Raw genomic sequence first — 12,154 nt, forward strand, 5'->3', positions numbered from 1 at the left:
ACGTCCTGTTTGTGGACCCTGACCTGCAGGTTGAGGCCCTGATCTGACGTTTTAGTAGTCTAGAGCGGCTTTTTACAAATGTTTCAATGAGAGTGAAGCGTTTTGCATGCTCACGTTTTCCACTCCATGCACCTCACGTTTTTGCAGGAGTGCTCCTGAACGACTCAAGTTGAAAATAATGAATCTCAGAGTGGGAAAAGCACCCGACGTGATTACCGTTTTTACTCTCACTGTGGTGACTTGATACCTGGAGCTACGAGACTTTACCAACCGTGGTTACCACGATCTGAACAGAAAACAGCAAGGGGCAAATTAGTGCGGTACTTGAGTGAAAGTTGATTATGTAAATCGATTTAATTTAATTCCGATAGCGTAGTTAGCGAACAGTTCATGGTGTTAAGCTAACGTTAGCAATTATACAGTGGTTGCCTAGCAGCAATTAGAGAAAAAAGGTGCAGCAAACTGCCAAAACACGATCTTTCTGATTGGGCTAATCAGAAAGGGCTAATCGTGCTAAGAACTCTTGTCCTAACCTTTTATCATAAACTCAGGGTTTTATATAAAAAACCTGACAATCTATAAAGCCGTACAGACAAATACAGCTTTATTGTTGCTTTGTAACACAGAAGAAGGCAGCAGCACTTCTCTGTCTGTGTTTCAGAGAGTCACCTGTCTGCCTGCCCCTTGTAAAGCTCCCCAACCATTGGACGGAGCCATCTGCACCGAGCGAATGGCTTGTTACTCCTGGAGACGGAGTGATGTAAGCATTTCCTTTAATCACAGCGAAGGCATGCCAGTGGTATTACCCCCCTCGCTCTAAACCTGAACTGACAAGGCGAAGGTGGGGAGAGGCTGAGCAGACTGGACTTAAACAACTTTAAAGAATGCAGCTGCTAGCTCCAAACCAGGAATCTTGGATTATAAAATGTCAACGTGCAGAGCCTTTGAGGAAGTTTCTGATTAGATATATAACGACAGACGGGATCTTGGGAAAACCAGCACTGTTCAGTTTGTGTTTTAATCCCAGAGCTACTCATTTGTCTTCAGGACACAAGCTGAGTTTGGAAAACACTCGTTGCAACCAGGAAGTGATGTGTCCTGCAGCAGCTATTAACAGATAATAAAAACATTGTTTTTTAAATGATACTTTATGATACTTTATCCCTTCTAGAGATGTAAAACTTCAGATTTATACTTTGTTTATGTTGGCTTTGAATCAAATGATAAATATGTTTGTTTAAAGCCGGTGATTTATAGCGCTTGTAATTTGTGTGTTGGTTAACAATCAGCTCATTCTTTTTAGGGAAGGAACCCATTCACTCACACTTGACAGACCCAGATTTAGCTGTGTACAACAAATGCCAGTTACAGATAAGAAGTACTAGCAGTGTTATCTTTTTCTCAGCCTGAGACCCACTTTAAAAAACCCAGGCCAAACCGATGTCCACGTGAACGTATCGCTTATTTAGTATATTAAAAAAAAATACTTGATTTAGAAAGATATGAGCTTTGCCATATAGATATAAGATCACTGGTACATTTCAAGTCGTTTTACTTTTGTATGACAAAGTCCAATGTCATGCTTAAAGTTCCGTGAGACTTTGAGCTAAATGCAAATATTGGCACGGTAACATGCTCAAAATGATAAAGCTAACATGCTGATGCTAAGCAGGTATGATGTTCACCATCTAAGTTTTGCATGTTAACATGCTAATGTTTGCATTATAGCTCAAAGCGTCCCTAAAGCTGATGAGAAGGTCAGTAGTTTTGCACATATTTGGTCATAAACCAAATTATTTTGAGCTGATAATGGGATGAAATTAAGTTCAACTTCTTTATTTGTCATATGCACAAAAATTACTGAGAGCAGCCGTTAGCAATGGGAATCTTAAGTCTCAGGCACCTTCCACTAATGCAGATTAAATATGTATATAAAAAAAATAAGATCACCAAGTAAAAACAAAATGATAATCTAAACATAAAATTGTGCAAGTTAAAAAAAGGGATGGCTTAATAACATGAATAAAATATAAACAAAGTCATTTAAATTAGATACAAATTAAAAGTAATTACAATTTAACCTGATAGGAACATTAATGTCTGAATCAAATTTGATGGCAAATGTTCTTGAGATATTTCAATCTGGACCAAAGTGAGGCACCGACAGATCGGCAATACCATCAAGTCTAACGCTGCCATAAGAAACTCAAAGTACTCAAAATCAGAAAGCTGCAAACACCTGCAAGATGAGCTGCAATCATTTTTTATTTACTATATTTGTCTGTATTAAGAAAACTAACAGATATCACCATGAAACCAACCCAGTTCATAACTTGCTTTATGTTTTTGTATTCCAAGTTTTCTGAAATTATATGTTTTAATATACAAATGATGTTTCATCTAATGGTGAATTTGGGAGAAGTTGACAGACGCAAATGGACAAAGTAGTGAAATAAATAGCTAAATGTGTATTTTGGATGTTTTCTTTCATCTAATATGAAAGAACAAATGTTATTGAAGCAAAATAGATTACATCTTAAAATTGACCAGTGCATGAAAAAGACTTATTTTTTTTGCCTTGAGTGTCGATCTTCCCCTTAAATTGTCACGTTTCAACAATCTTACTCAAAATCCTTCAAAGAGCTTCCAAAGTTGTAGTCACAGAAATTCCTGAAGTCACTATCAAGTCAAACTTCATGGCTGCTACTGCGGCGCTGTAAGTCCTAACAAGTTGAAGGAGGTATTGAGGTAGAGTGTTGTTAAATGCACATTGGGAAACAGTGTTCCCCACAAAGACAGCGCCTGGCTTTAATTATCACACATTTCCACACATTAGCCCATCTGAGATACAGGCACTGGATTATACAAACAGCTGATTTAAATCTCCACGTATGATTTATGGTGACTGATATTTCCTATGATTTATGACGGTGTAAGAGTGTGCTGGCTCGACAGGAAATGAAACATAATTGGAAAATTGACTTCACGGTATGCTTTCTGTTATGTTTTTTCCTCTTATCATGGAATAGGATTGTTTAGAAGGAGGGGAAGCACAATGGCTTGGAAGAGAGGCTCTTGTTGGGTCCGTAAGAAAACCTTTTTGAAGACAGTTCTTGTTTTCTAAATTAACAATAAGCTCTTTGTTTTAGCTATTATCTGTTATCCTTCTAATGAAATCAAAACATGGCACAAGAGTTTACTGTACTTTATAAAGTTTTTACTAACTTAATGAAACAACTTGTCTTGACCTCTAACCTCCAGTCCTCCACATTAAATACACATGTAATCATTTTATTCTCCTTATGGTTAAGGTTTGGTTGGTTGAGTCACAAAAACAACTTGGTTGGGGAACGATCAAAAATCAACATTGTTGTAGTAATATTTCAACATTTTGGCAAGTACACTTATTCTTTTTTTTTCTGTATGTAAATATTAAACTACCACAATTAGGCAGTTAGCTTAGCTTAGCACAAATACTAGAAACAGGGGGAAACAGCTAGCCTGGCTTTGTTCAAAGGTATTTCTCACTCTGACTTCAGGAAGTCACTCTAAATAATTTCCCCATAAAACATAATTTATCAAATAATTTGTCATTTATACACTTTGGACTTGTACAGATTCAACAAACGAGTAATAATATGTTAATTAAGGAGCTTTAAAGGTGTTGGGAGGTGGATTTTGTTAATTTAGGACAGTTTTTGTGTTTTCGTGACGTTTTGTTGACCCATCCATCCACCTTGACTTCCTTCCTGCGCAGATTTTGTGACAGCGTCACGCTATTTCCTTCTTTGCTCCGGACGGATTAAATTCCTACAGCTGCTGGTTTCGGGACATTTTGCTGAAACAATGATGCCGTCATTCTTCTTGGGGAAACCAAGGTATCACAAATAAAAACAGATCCCTTCCACACAACAAGTAAACCGGCTTATTGGAGCAACGATCCAGTAGAAACATCTCAGGAGGGGGTAATATATCACAAAGTGCAACAAGAGTCTTTTGTTTCTTGAGAAATCTCAGCACCTGGTGAAGCAACAGATCGATCAAAACCTTGAAGTCACAGTTTGGATGAATGGTTTTCGAGGCAATGAATGACGAACTTAAAGTACTTTTTTTTTCTCAAATGAACATTATGGAAACGGACTCTCTGTATTATGAAGTTCCGCTGGCCCGATGCCACGGCCGTCCCCGCCCGGCCTTTGGCCCGCAGAGCCCATAATCACATTACGATGCAGTGAACTCTGCGGTTCGCCCAGAAATCTGTAGTAAAGCAGAAACATGGATTGTTTACGGGTTTCGGGTTTCCTTGTCGCTGTTTGTGGCCCCGGATTTGTGGCAAAGTGTCAGGCCGGATCCAAGTGAACAGGATCAAGAACCCAGGTTGAAGAGGGCTATTGTGTTTCCCCGCTCAGACGTAATCAGAACCATATGCCCTCCATCTTCAACGCTTCAAAAAAAAAGGGAGGCTTGTTTAACCGGGCTTAACTTCATTTAACACAACTTTAATGGTCGCCCCTATTACACGATTTAACAATGATGTTTCGGGAGGGCTTGCAAAAGCATTTGTGTGTGTGAGTGTGTGTGTGTGTGTGTGTCCCATGAGAGGACCGTACGCACCCAGAGGACATGTGTTCCCACAGAGTTTCAGATTTGAACAACCTTCAAGGTTACTGTTCCACATCTCCATCACACACACACACACACACACACACACACACACACACACAAATCTCAAATGTTATGTAGTTCTGCATTTTGATAATCACATATTACTTCCCACTTAATATGTAATTTTATTGTTTTTCGGATCATGTTTTAACTGTAAGACAATAACAATTTGATTTATTCATTTTATTTTAGTAGCACTTTTTAAAAACGCACAGTTCAAAAGTGCTTCACTTATTGAATGAACTACACACATACAAATACAACAAACATGCATCGAGACGTTAACATGCATGATACACAGACAATAATTAAAGCACACAACCAAAATAAACAAAACTCAAGGCCAATCAGAACAGATTCATTAAAAAAAAGGCTGACCTGTAGAAATGAGTTTTTAGCAGCAGCTTTAAAACAAACCACAGATTCAGCAGATCTGATGGTTGTTCCAAAGTTTAGGGGTGACAACCACAAAAAGCTTGGTCGTGTCGTCACAGTTGCGTCTTGATTTAAAATAGGAACAGATCAAATGCCTTGATCAGATGATCGGAGTGACTCTGCTGTATACACAGAGGCCAGGCGCATGCAAGGCCTTGTATGTAATAAGTACAATAATTTGTTTTACTGGAAGCCAATGAAGGGAGGCAAGAAAGTCCTGAGATTTAAGTGTAACGGTCACATTTTTCATTAAAACTTGTCTTGTCAGGGAAGAAACTTCAGGGGACTTGGGTAAAATAATGACTTATCTATACCAGGAATCTTCGCCAGCTGATTACTTACATTGAGTCGAGTATTTTTTGTATTAGCAGTTATATAAAAATATATTTTTGAATGTGTAAATGAGGAATTATCTTATTACATATTTGCTAATTTGCATACATTTTCAGCAGGAAGTTCAGAGATGTAAAATTAATGCTTCATTATTTATTTTTCACCTGAGCAGGTGGAAGGTTCCAGTGAGGTGAGACTGATGCCATGTTACAATCATGTGGGATGGAAATATTACATATATTTATATATATATAATCTATAATTATATAGATTAGCCAGTGATTAGCAGTATTGTTATCCAACAATCTCAATAATCTGTCTACCCTGCGACCTGTGGCTCCTTCCTTCTGCCCCGCCGTAGTTTTCACCACATCTCCTCTCAAACCTCTTTCGCTGGGTTCTCATTGCTATCAGATCTGGCCCAGCTGAGCTGACCGGTGTTTTAACTTCTCAGTACATGCGGTCGTGGTTTTCCCTGACAGATGTTAAGGAGGAATTTTATCATGTGGCCGCGCCAAAAGCTCCTCAAAGAAAAACAGACGTTTTTATCTGGCACGCCGTGTATGACACCTACGTTCACAGCTGTGTATGTCTTTCCCAGCATGCGTGTGGGTGTGTATCTGAGTGAGTGTTTTTACTTGCATATTATCTGTGAAGCATTTTGCTTTTCATAGAAATGTGATTTTAACTAAGATTTGTTATAAGTGTGTTTATGTGTCTGTGCATGTATAAGTTACGCTGTGGGGACATACATCTATTTACACATTGTGGGGACTCATCTTTCTTTTGGGGCCCAAAGGAAAGAATAAAGGCGCAAGACCTCAGCAGATGTGCGTGTAAAATGGCGGTTATGCACAACGCACTGTACATCGCATCATTCTCATGAACACCAGAGGGCATAGAAAAAACGTTACTGTGAACATCAAAAACCAGACTGTATGTTAGAAGTGGATGTAGTCATCGTGACGTCTCCCGTTGGTTTGTGGACTGCAGTTTTGAAACTTCGAGTTCACAGATTTTGCCATAGAAAACTGTCAATCACCGTGTAGCCCCGCCCCTAAAGCATCCCCTGCTTTATGGTCTGTGTGACTCTAAATGGACCATAATTTACTAAATGAACATCATGCTGTATTGAAGAAGACTTGAAACTGGAGATTGAGACCATAAACTCATGTTTACAATGTTTACTGAGGTAATAAATCAAGAGAGAAGTAGAGTCATTTTCTCATAGACTTCTATACAACCAGAGGAGTCGCCCCCTGGTGGACACTAGAGAGAATGCAAGTTTTAAGACACATTGGCTTCACTCATCTGAACCGGAGGTTGCCGCTTGTCAAAAAGACAACGAGTGTAACTGGCAAAACACCATAAACCAAGCTCCACAGTGGCAAGGAGGGATTGTAATTATCTGTAAACTAATATCTCATATTCATTGACTACTGTATTACCTTTTTACAAACCCTGTAAAGAAAGAAGTCAAGTAGTAAAAGCATTTTAAAGAAACAAAGGTTGAATATCCTGTAAACAATCTGATTTGGCTGCAAAATATTTAGCTGAAATCAAGATTTTTAAGACGTCCTAAAGCATCTAAATGCGAATTGTCCATCTTTGTATGATCCAAGACATGTTAATTTTACATTTATCGGTAAACTATTTGTGACAGTAATATCTGGAAAGGTGCACATGGCAAGTTAGAAATAATTCAGTGGTGCATGACTAAGCGCGCAGACCGTGATGACGCAGCAGTTTGACTACGGCAACCATAAAATGAATGTAAGTCAATTTAATGTCCTCTGAAGTGACATCTGTGTGTGTGCGTGTATTACAGACGTTGTGGGGACATGTATATATGTCCACATTGAAGGGACTCGTCTTCCTGTTGGGAACGAAATGCACGTCCCTATGATGTAAATCATTATATTTTAGGTTGAGAACTTGGTTTAAGGTTGGGCGAAGGTTAGATATATGTCAAGGTGAGGATAAGTCTCCAGGAAATTAATGTAAGTCAAACGATGGCAACACGACTGTGTGTGTGTGTGTGTGTGTGTGTGTGTGTGTCGAGGGGGGGGGGGCACTTGAACAGGGTGGATTTTTAAAGCACACAGACCAGGTTACAGTCTAAATGTACAGCTCAGAAGGGGGTTGTTGTTTCTTCAAAGTTCAACATCTCCGAGCCTTGGCAGAGGAGCAGCTGAGTACATTTCTAGTTCCATTTTAACCTCCAACCTTTTCATCATGACTTAGTGCTGCTGCTTCGCCCTCCTCCTCCTCCTCCTCCTCCAGGAATCACTCAAAAAAAGCCACAATTTCTGTTCTGCTGTGAAAACATAGCTCTCTTTTCAAGCTTGAGCGCCGGCCTGGAAAGCATTTGATGGAGGGGTACATGTTTCGTGTTAAGATACAGAAGGTCTATTCACTTCTGTTCACTCGTTGAGTGTAAGAGCAGAAGCACAACCACGTTTGAGGAAGAGACTTATTTTCCATGGCAGTGTCAACACCTGCTTCTTGATACTTTTTCCTAATGTTTCTCCTCCAGCTGTGAGACATTGGATTTCTATGTCTCCTCTGTTTTTATCAGATTCTGTCATTTAATCATATTTAACATGCAAGAACTGCCGCCTGGTAAACTACTGCAAGAAACAACCAACTTTCCAAATCTTATTCATTCTCAAAACATTACTAGTTATGTAATTAATGTCATCTGGAATAAGAAACTTTGAAAATTGTAGGGGAGTCACAGTTAATTTGCATATTGTGTAAAGGAAAATATATATTTTCATTTAATAGAAATTGCAGCTTTTATCACAAATCCAGTCCACATTAGCATTCAAAAACTTATTTACCATCTTTTGATTTAGTTTTTCAGTAATTTCAACATTATTTGTTATATTTATCTGGTGAAATGAACCAAGATCATTTCTAAAGCTCATGTTACATGGAACATTTGCAGAACTTTTATTTACAATGTTTTAAAATGTATGTAAGTAAAAAATATATTCTTTTTCCACCACCGTTGTGTATGTTTCATGAGCCAATAAACTAAACTTCAAACATAAACAGAGATCATTTCACAATGAAATGAGGAGGATGGGATGACTTTCTCTCTGTTCCTTCTCTTGTCTCCTTTCCTCTCCCCCTCATATACATGCATGCATGGCCACACACTGAGCCTGATAGATACTGGACTCACACACACGCACACACACACAGCGTCACTCTGTGAACCATTATCATTACCAGGTGTTGAAAAGAGGAGATACCATTGCTCATCAATCAGCACGACTCCCCTCATTTGTACCTCCAGTTGCCAGAAGTCAAAGTGAAAAAAAAAGATGTAAAACATTTTGACCACCTGTGTGCTTCGACTCAATGCGGCCAAAACTAATTCTTCACTTTTGCAAAAATGTCAGGATAAAGATGAATATTATGATATGAATTTTACGTGGTGTTGTAGTGGAGCAACTGCCAACTGTTTTATTTTTGGTGTTAAAGGTCATGAAAAGCTTCAGTGTCAAAGTCAAGAGATGTATATCTGTTAGGGCTAATATATCATATCATATATATATATATATATATATATATATATATATATATAAGTATATACGTATATGTCCAAGTAGACAAACACATTTACACCATCAGCCACATTTACAGCATTATTTATTCAAACTTTGGCCCAATGACAAACTTCTGTGTTATTATATCTGCCCTGCAAATGTGAGTGCACACTTCCGCATGTAACCTGAAGAAAGTACAGGAAATAAGTAAGTTAAGGTAACGTAACATTTTGTGGGTAAGATGGAACAAGTCCAGAAAAAAAATCCTCTGAAACAAAATTAACAGAATGTTGCGAGAAGCGTCCATGCATGTTTCTGACAGATAAGAGCACACTTGTGCTCGTTGTATCAGGGATGTAAACAAACACACATTTATTACTTGGATATGAAAAGTCTATGTGCTAATATGTGCTCTGAACAGATTCAAACTGTATCCAAATATTCAATTCAATTTATTTTTGTATAGCCCAAAATCACAAATCACAACTTTGCCTCAGAGGGCTTTTTCCCTATTCCCTACAGCCCTCCTCCTCACTCCGACCTGTCGGATATAAAACACTCACACCTGCAACAATCGGCTGAACTCACTGTCTACTGTGGTTTCACTCCAATATCAACATCCATAAATCTAGTTAGAAATGAGAAAAACTGCTTCCTATATCCTCTGAGGTCTTCAGATTCAGACGTTCTCTTTAGTATCAAAGTAGTCCAGCTGATTGTTGTCTGCACAGTGAAAACAGAAGCAGCTGGTGCATAAAAAATTATGCAGATTTGCCAAAATTTGTATTGTTAGTTCAATGATTAGACATTAACTTTGTAGCAGAAGCACCTCTAGAGCTCACTGATTAGCATGTTTTCATCACGTTTGTTTATTCTGCACAAAAGCCGGAGACTAAAAACAACAAATTGTTGTTTTACGGGGGATTTGTACAGAACTAATTCTTGTTTGGGACCCTGGATGTCAATGTTGGAGAAGGTGCCTTCTTTATTTCTCTGAATGAAGCAAGAAAAGTCAGACTTAGAATAAATAATATAATCCTTTCTTAGTCTCACAGACTTGTGCTTGTAAAGGACTTTTCCAGTCCTCTGACCACCCAAAGCACTTTATCACTACATGTCATCATTCACCCATTCACACCCATTCATTCAGAAAGCCTGAGAGACACAATAAACAAAAAATCTGGATCAACTTAATGCATTGAGCAGCAATTTAAGTTAGTCACATGAATATGTTATTTGAAGGCATATATAAATACACAAGATGTTATATGATGTTATATATCCATATCTATTTTTGATGAATAGCAGCCTCTTGTAATCCTCATGTGGGATGGACCGAATGTTGGACACGACACAGAAATAAAAACTAACACCGGACACAGTATTTTCTTGGTGACACCTTTAGTGCTCTGCTCCTCCTGCTGTGCTGCCTCTTCTGGCCGAAACACCGGCTGTTAATCAATCAGTGGGCTGTAAATCATCCTTCCATTCGGAAACACCGAGTAGCGAAACAGACATTTGTTTTCATGAAAATGTTACAGATAGTTAATATGCCGATTCACCGTGCACTGCCGGGCGACGGTTGACCGGTCTATTTATCATAGTCAGCATGAAGAGAAAAAAGGAGCCCAGACTCCACCACATCCACGTTTCCCACTGCTTAGCGCACACACACACACACACACACACACACACACACACACACACACACAAGCTGTTTTCATTCAAAAAGTTAGCATGTCGAACCCCCCCCCCCCCCCCATCAGGGAGAAAACCCGGGTGGTATGACTTCTTTAACAGTCTCCAGTCGCAGCGTTTGGCCGACGCTCTTCTCCATCAAGGCATTCCAGGAGAGACAGATAATTTGTCTGTTTCCTCCGATTTGCATCCACGCTGCTGCCCTGTGTGTGTGTGAAAGAAAGAAAGTCAGACAAAGTGTGTGTGTAATGATGGTGTGAGAGAGTGGGTGTGCATTATTGTTGGAACTTAAGAGACAGAAAGTGTGAGTGTTACATTGGCAGGAGTAAATATGTGAGGACGCATTCACATCTTTTGGGTTTGCGTGTGTGTGTGTGTGTGTGCGCGCTAAAGTTAAAGCGCTTTAGAAGGGTAGTGTTTAGAAATGTAATAGAATGGGTTTTGGTGGTGGAGACGTGAAGTCATGTGACCGTGGTGGAGTTCCACGTTAGCTTTTTACTTCAAACATCGTAGAAGTGGAGTTCATTAGTGAAGATTATCTTAATGAACAAAACCTGGAAGAATCATGAACGTTTGTTTGACATACAGATTATTTTCTGTAATAATCCAAAAATACAATGGAAGAATCCAATTGGCTGTTTGTGGAGGGAACCATGGCGATGCTAACTTCCTGTACAAAAATGCGTTAAAATGTGCGATGTTTCAGACTTTGCAATATATCTGGGATACACATCTGTGTGGAGGTGAGTGTGTGTGTGTGTGTGTGTGTGTGTCTCAACAGCAACTTTGTGTGTATTAAGTGTTCAAATTCTGTTTCCGGGTATCCCTACATGAGTGTGTTTTTTGTATGTTTTCATGCATCAATTTAGGTGCACGTACTCGCAAATATATGTTTCTGTGCACAGCTATATGTGTGTGTGGTGTGTGTGTTTGTGTGTGATTGTCTGGCTCTTGTAAGTGTCCATGCTTGTGTGAGAGAGGGATATTTAAGCAGCACTACTCTGGTTGTGATCTGCCAAGTACCTGTCGCCTCGACTTCGCCTTCCCTCTTTGTCTTCTCTTTCTCAATATGGTCCACACCTGCAGAAACAGTGTAGACACACACACACTCTCACACACACACACACACACACTCACACACACACACACACACACACATGCTCTCAAGTGTCGTGTACACCGGATAAGATGCGCCCACATTTTGAAAGACTCACCCATCTCACTGTCTAACTCGTCTCCACTCGGTCCTCTCTTTTTTCTGTCTTTATGTATTTATTTACTCATATGCATTACTGTGTAGCTTTTCATTTGTGGCAGTCTGTTATCACTAAACACTGACAGGACCAGGCGGAAACCTCCGGTTCTGCCGCATGAAGCCGATGCTTCATGTCTTAAATCTGCATTCTCTCAAATGTCCACCATAGAAGTCTATGAGAAAATGACTCTACTTCTCTCTTGATTTATTA

Source organism: Anarrhichthys ocellatus, unplaced genomic scaffold (genome assembly GCF_004355925.1).
Source record: "Anarrhichthys ocellatus isolate YVR2014 unplaced genomic scaffold, GSC_Weel_1.0 scaffold200, whole genome shotgun sequence".
NCBI classification, from domain to species: Eukaryota; Metazoa; Chordata; class Actinopteri; order Perciformes; family Anarhichadidae; genus Anarrhichthys; species Anarrhichthys ocellatus.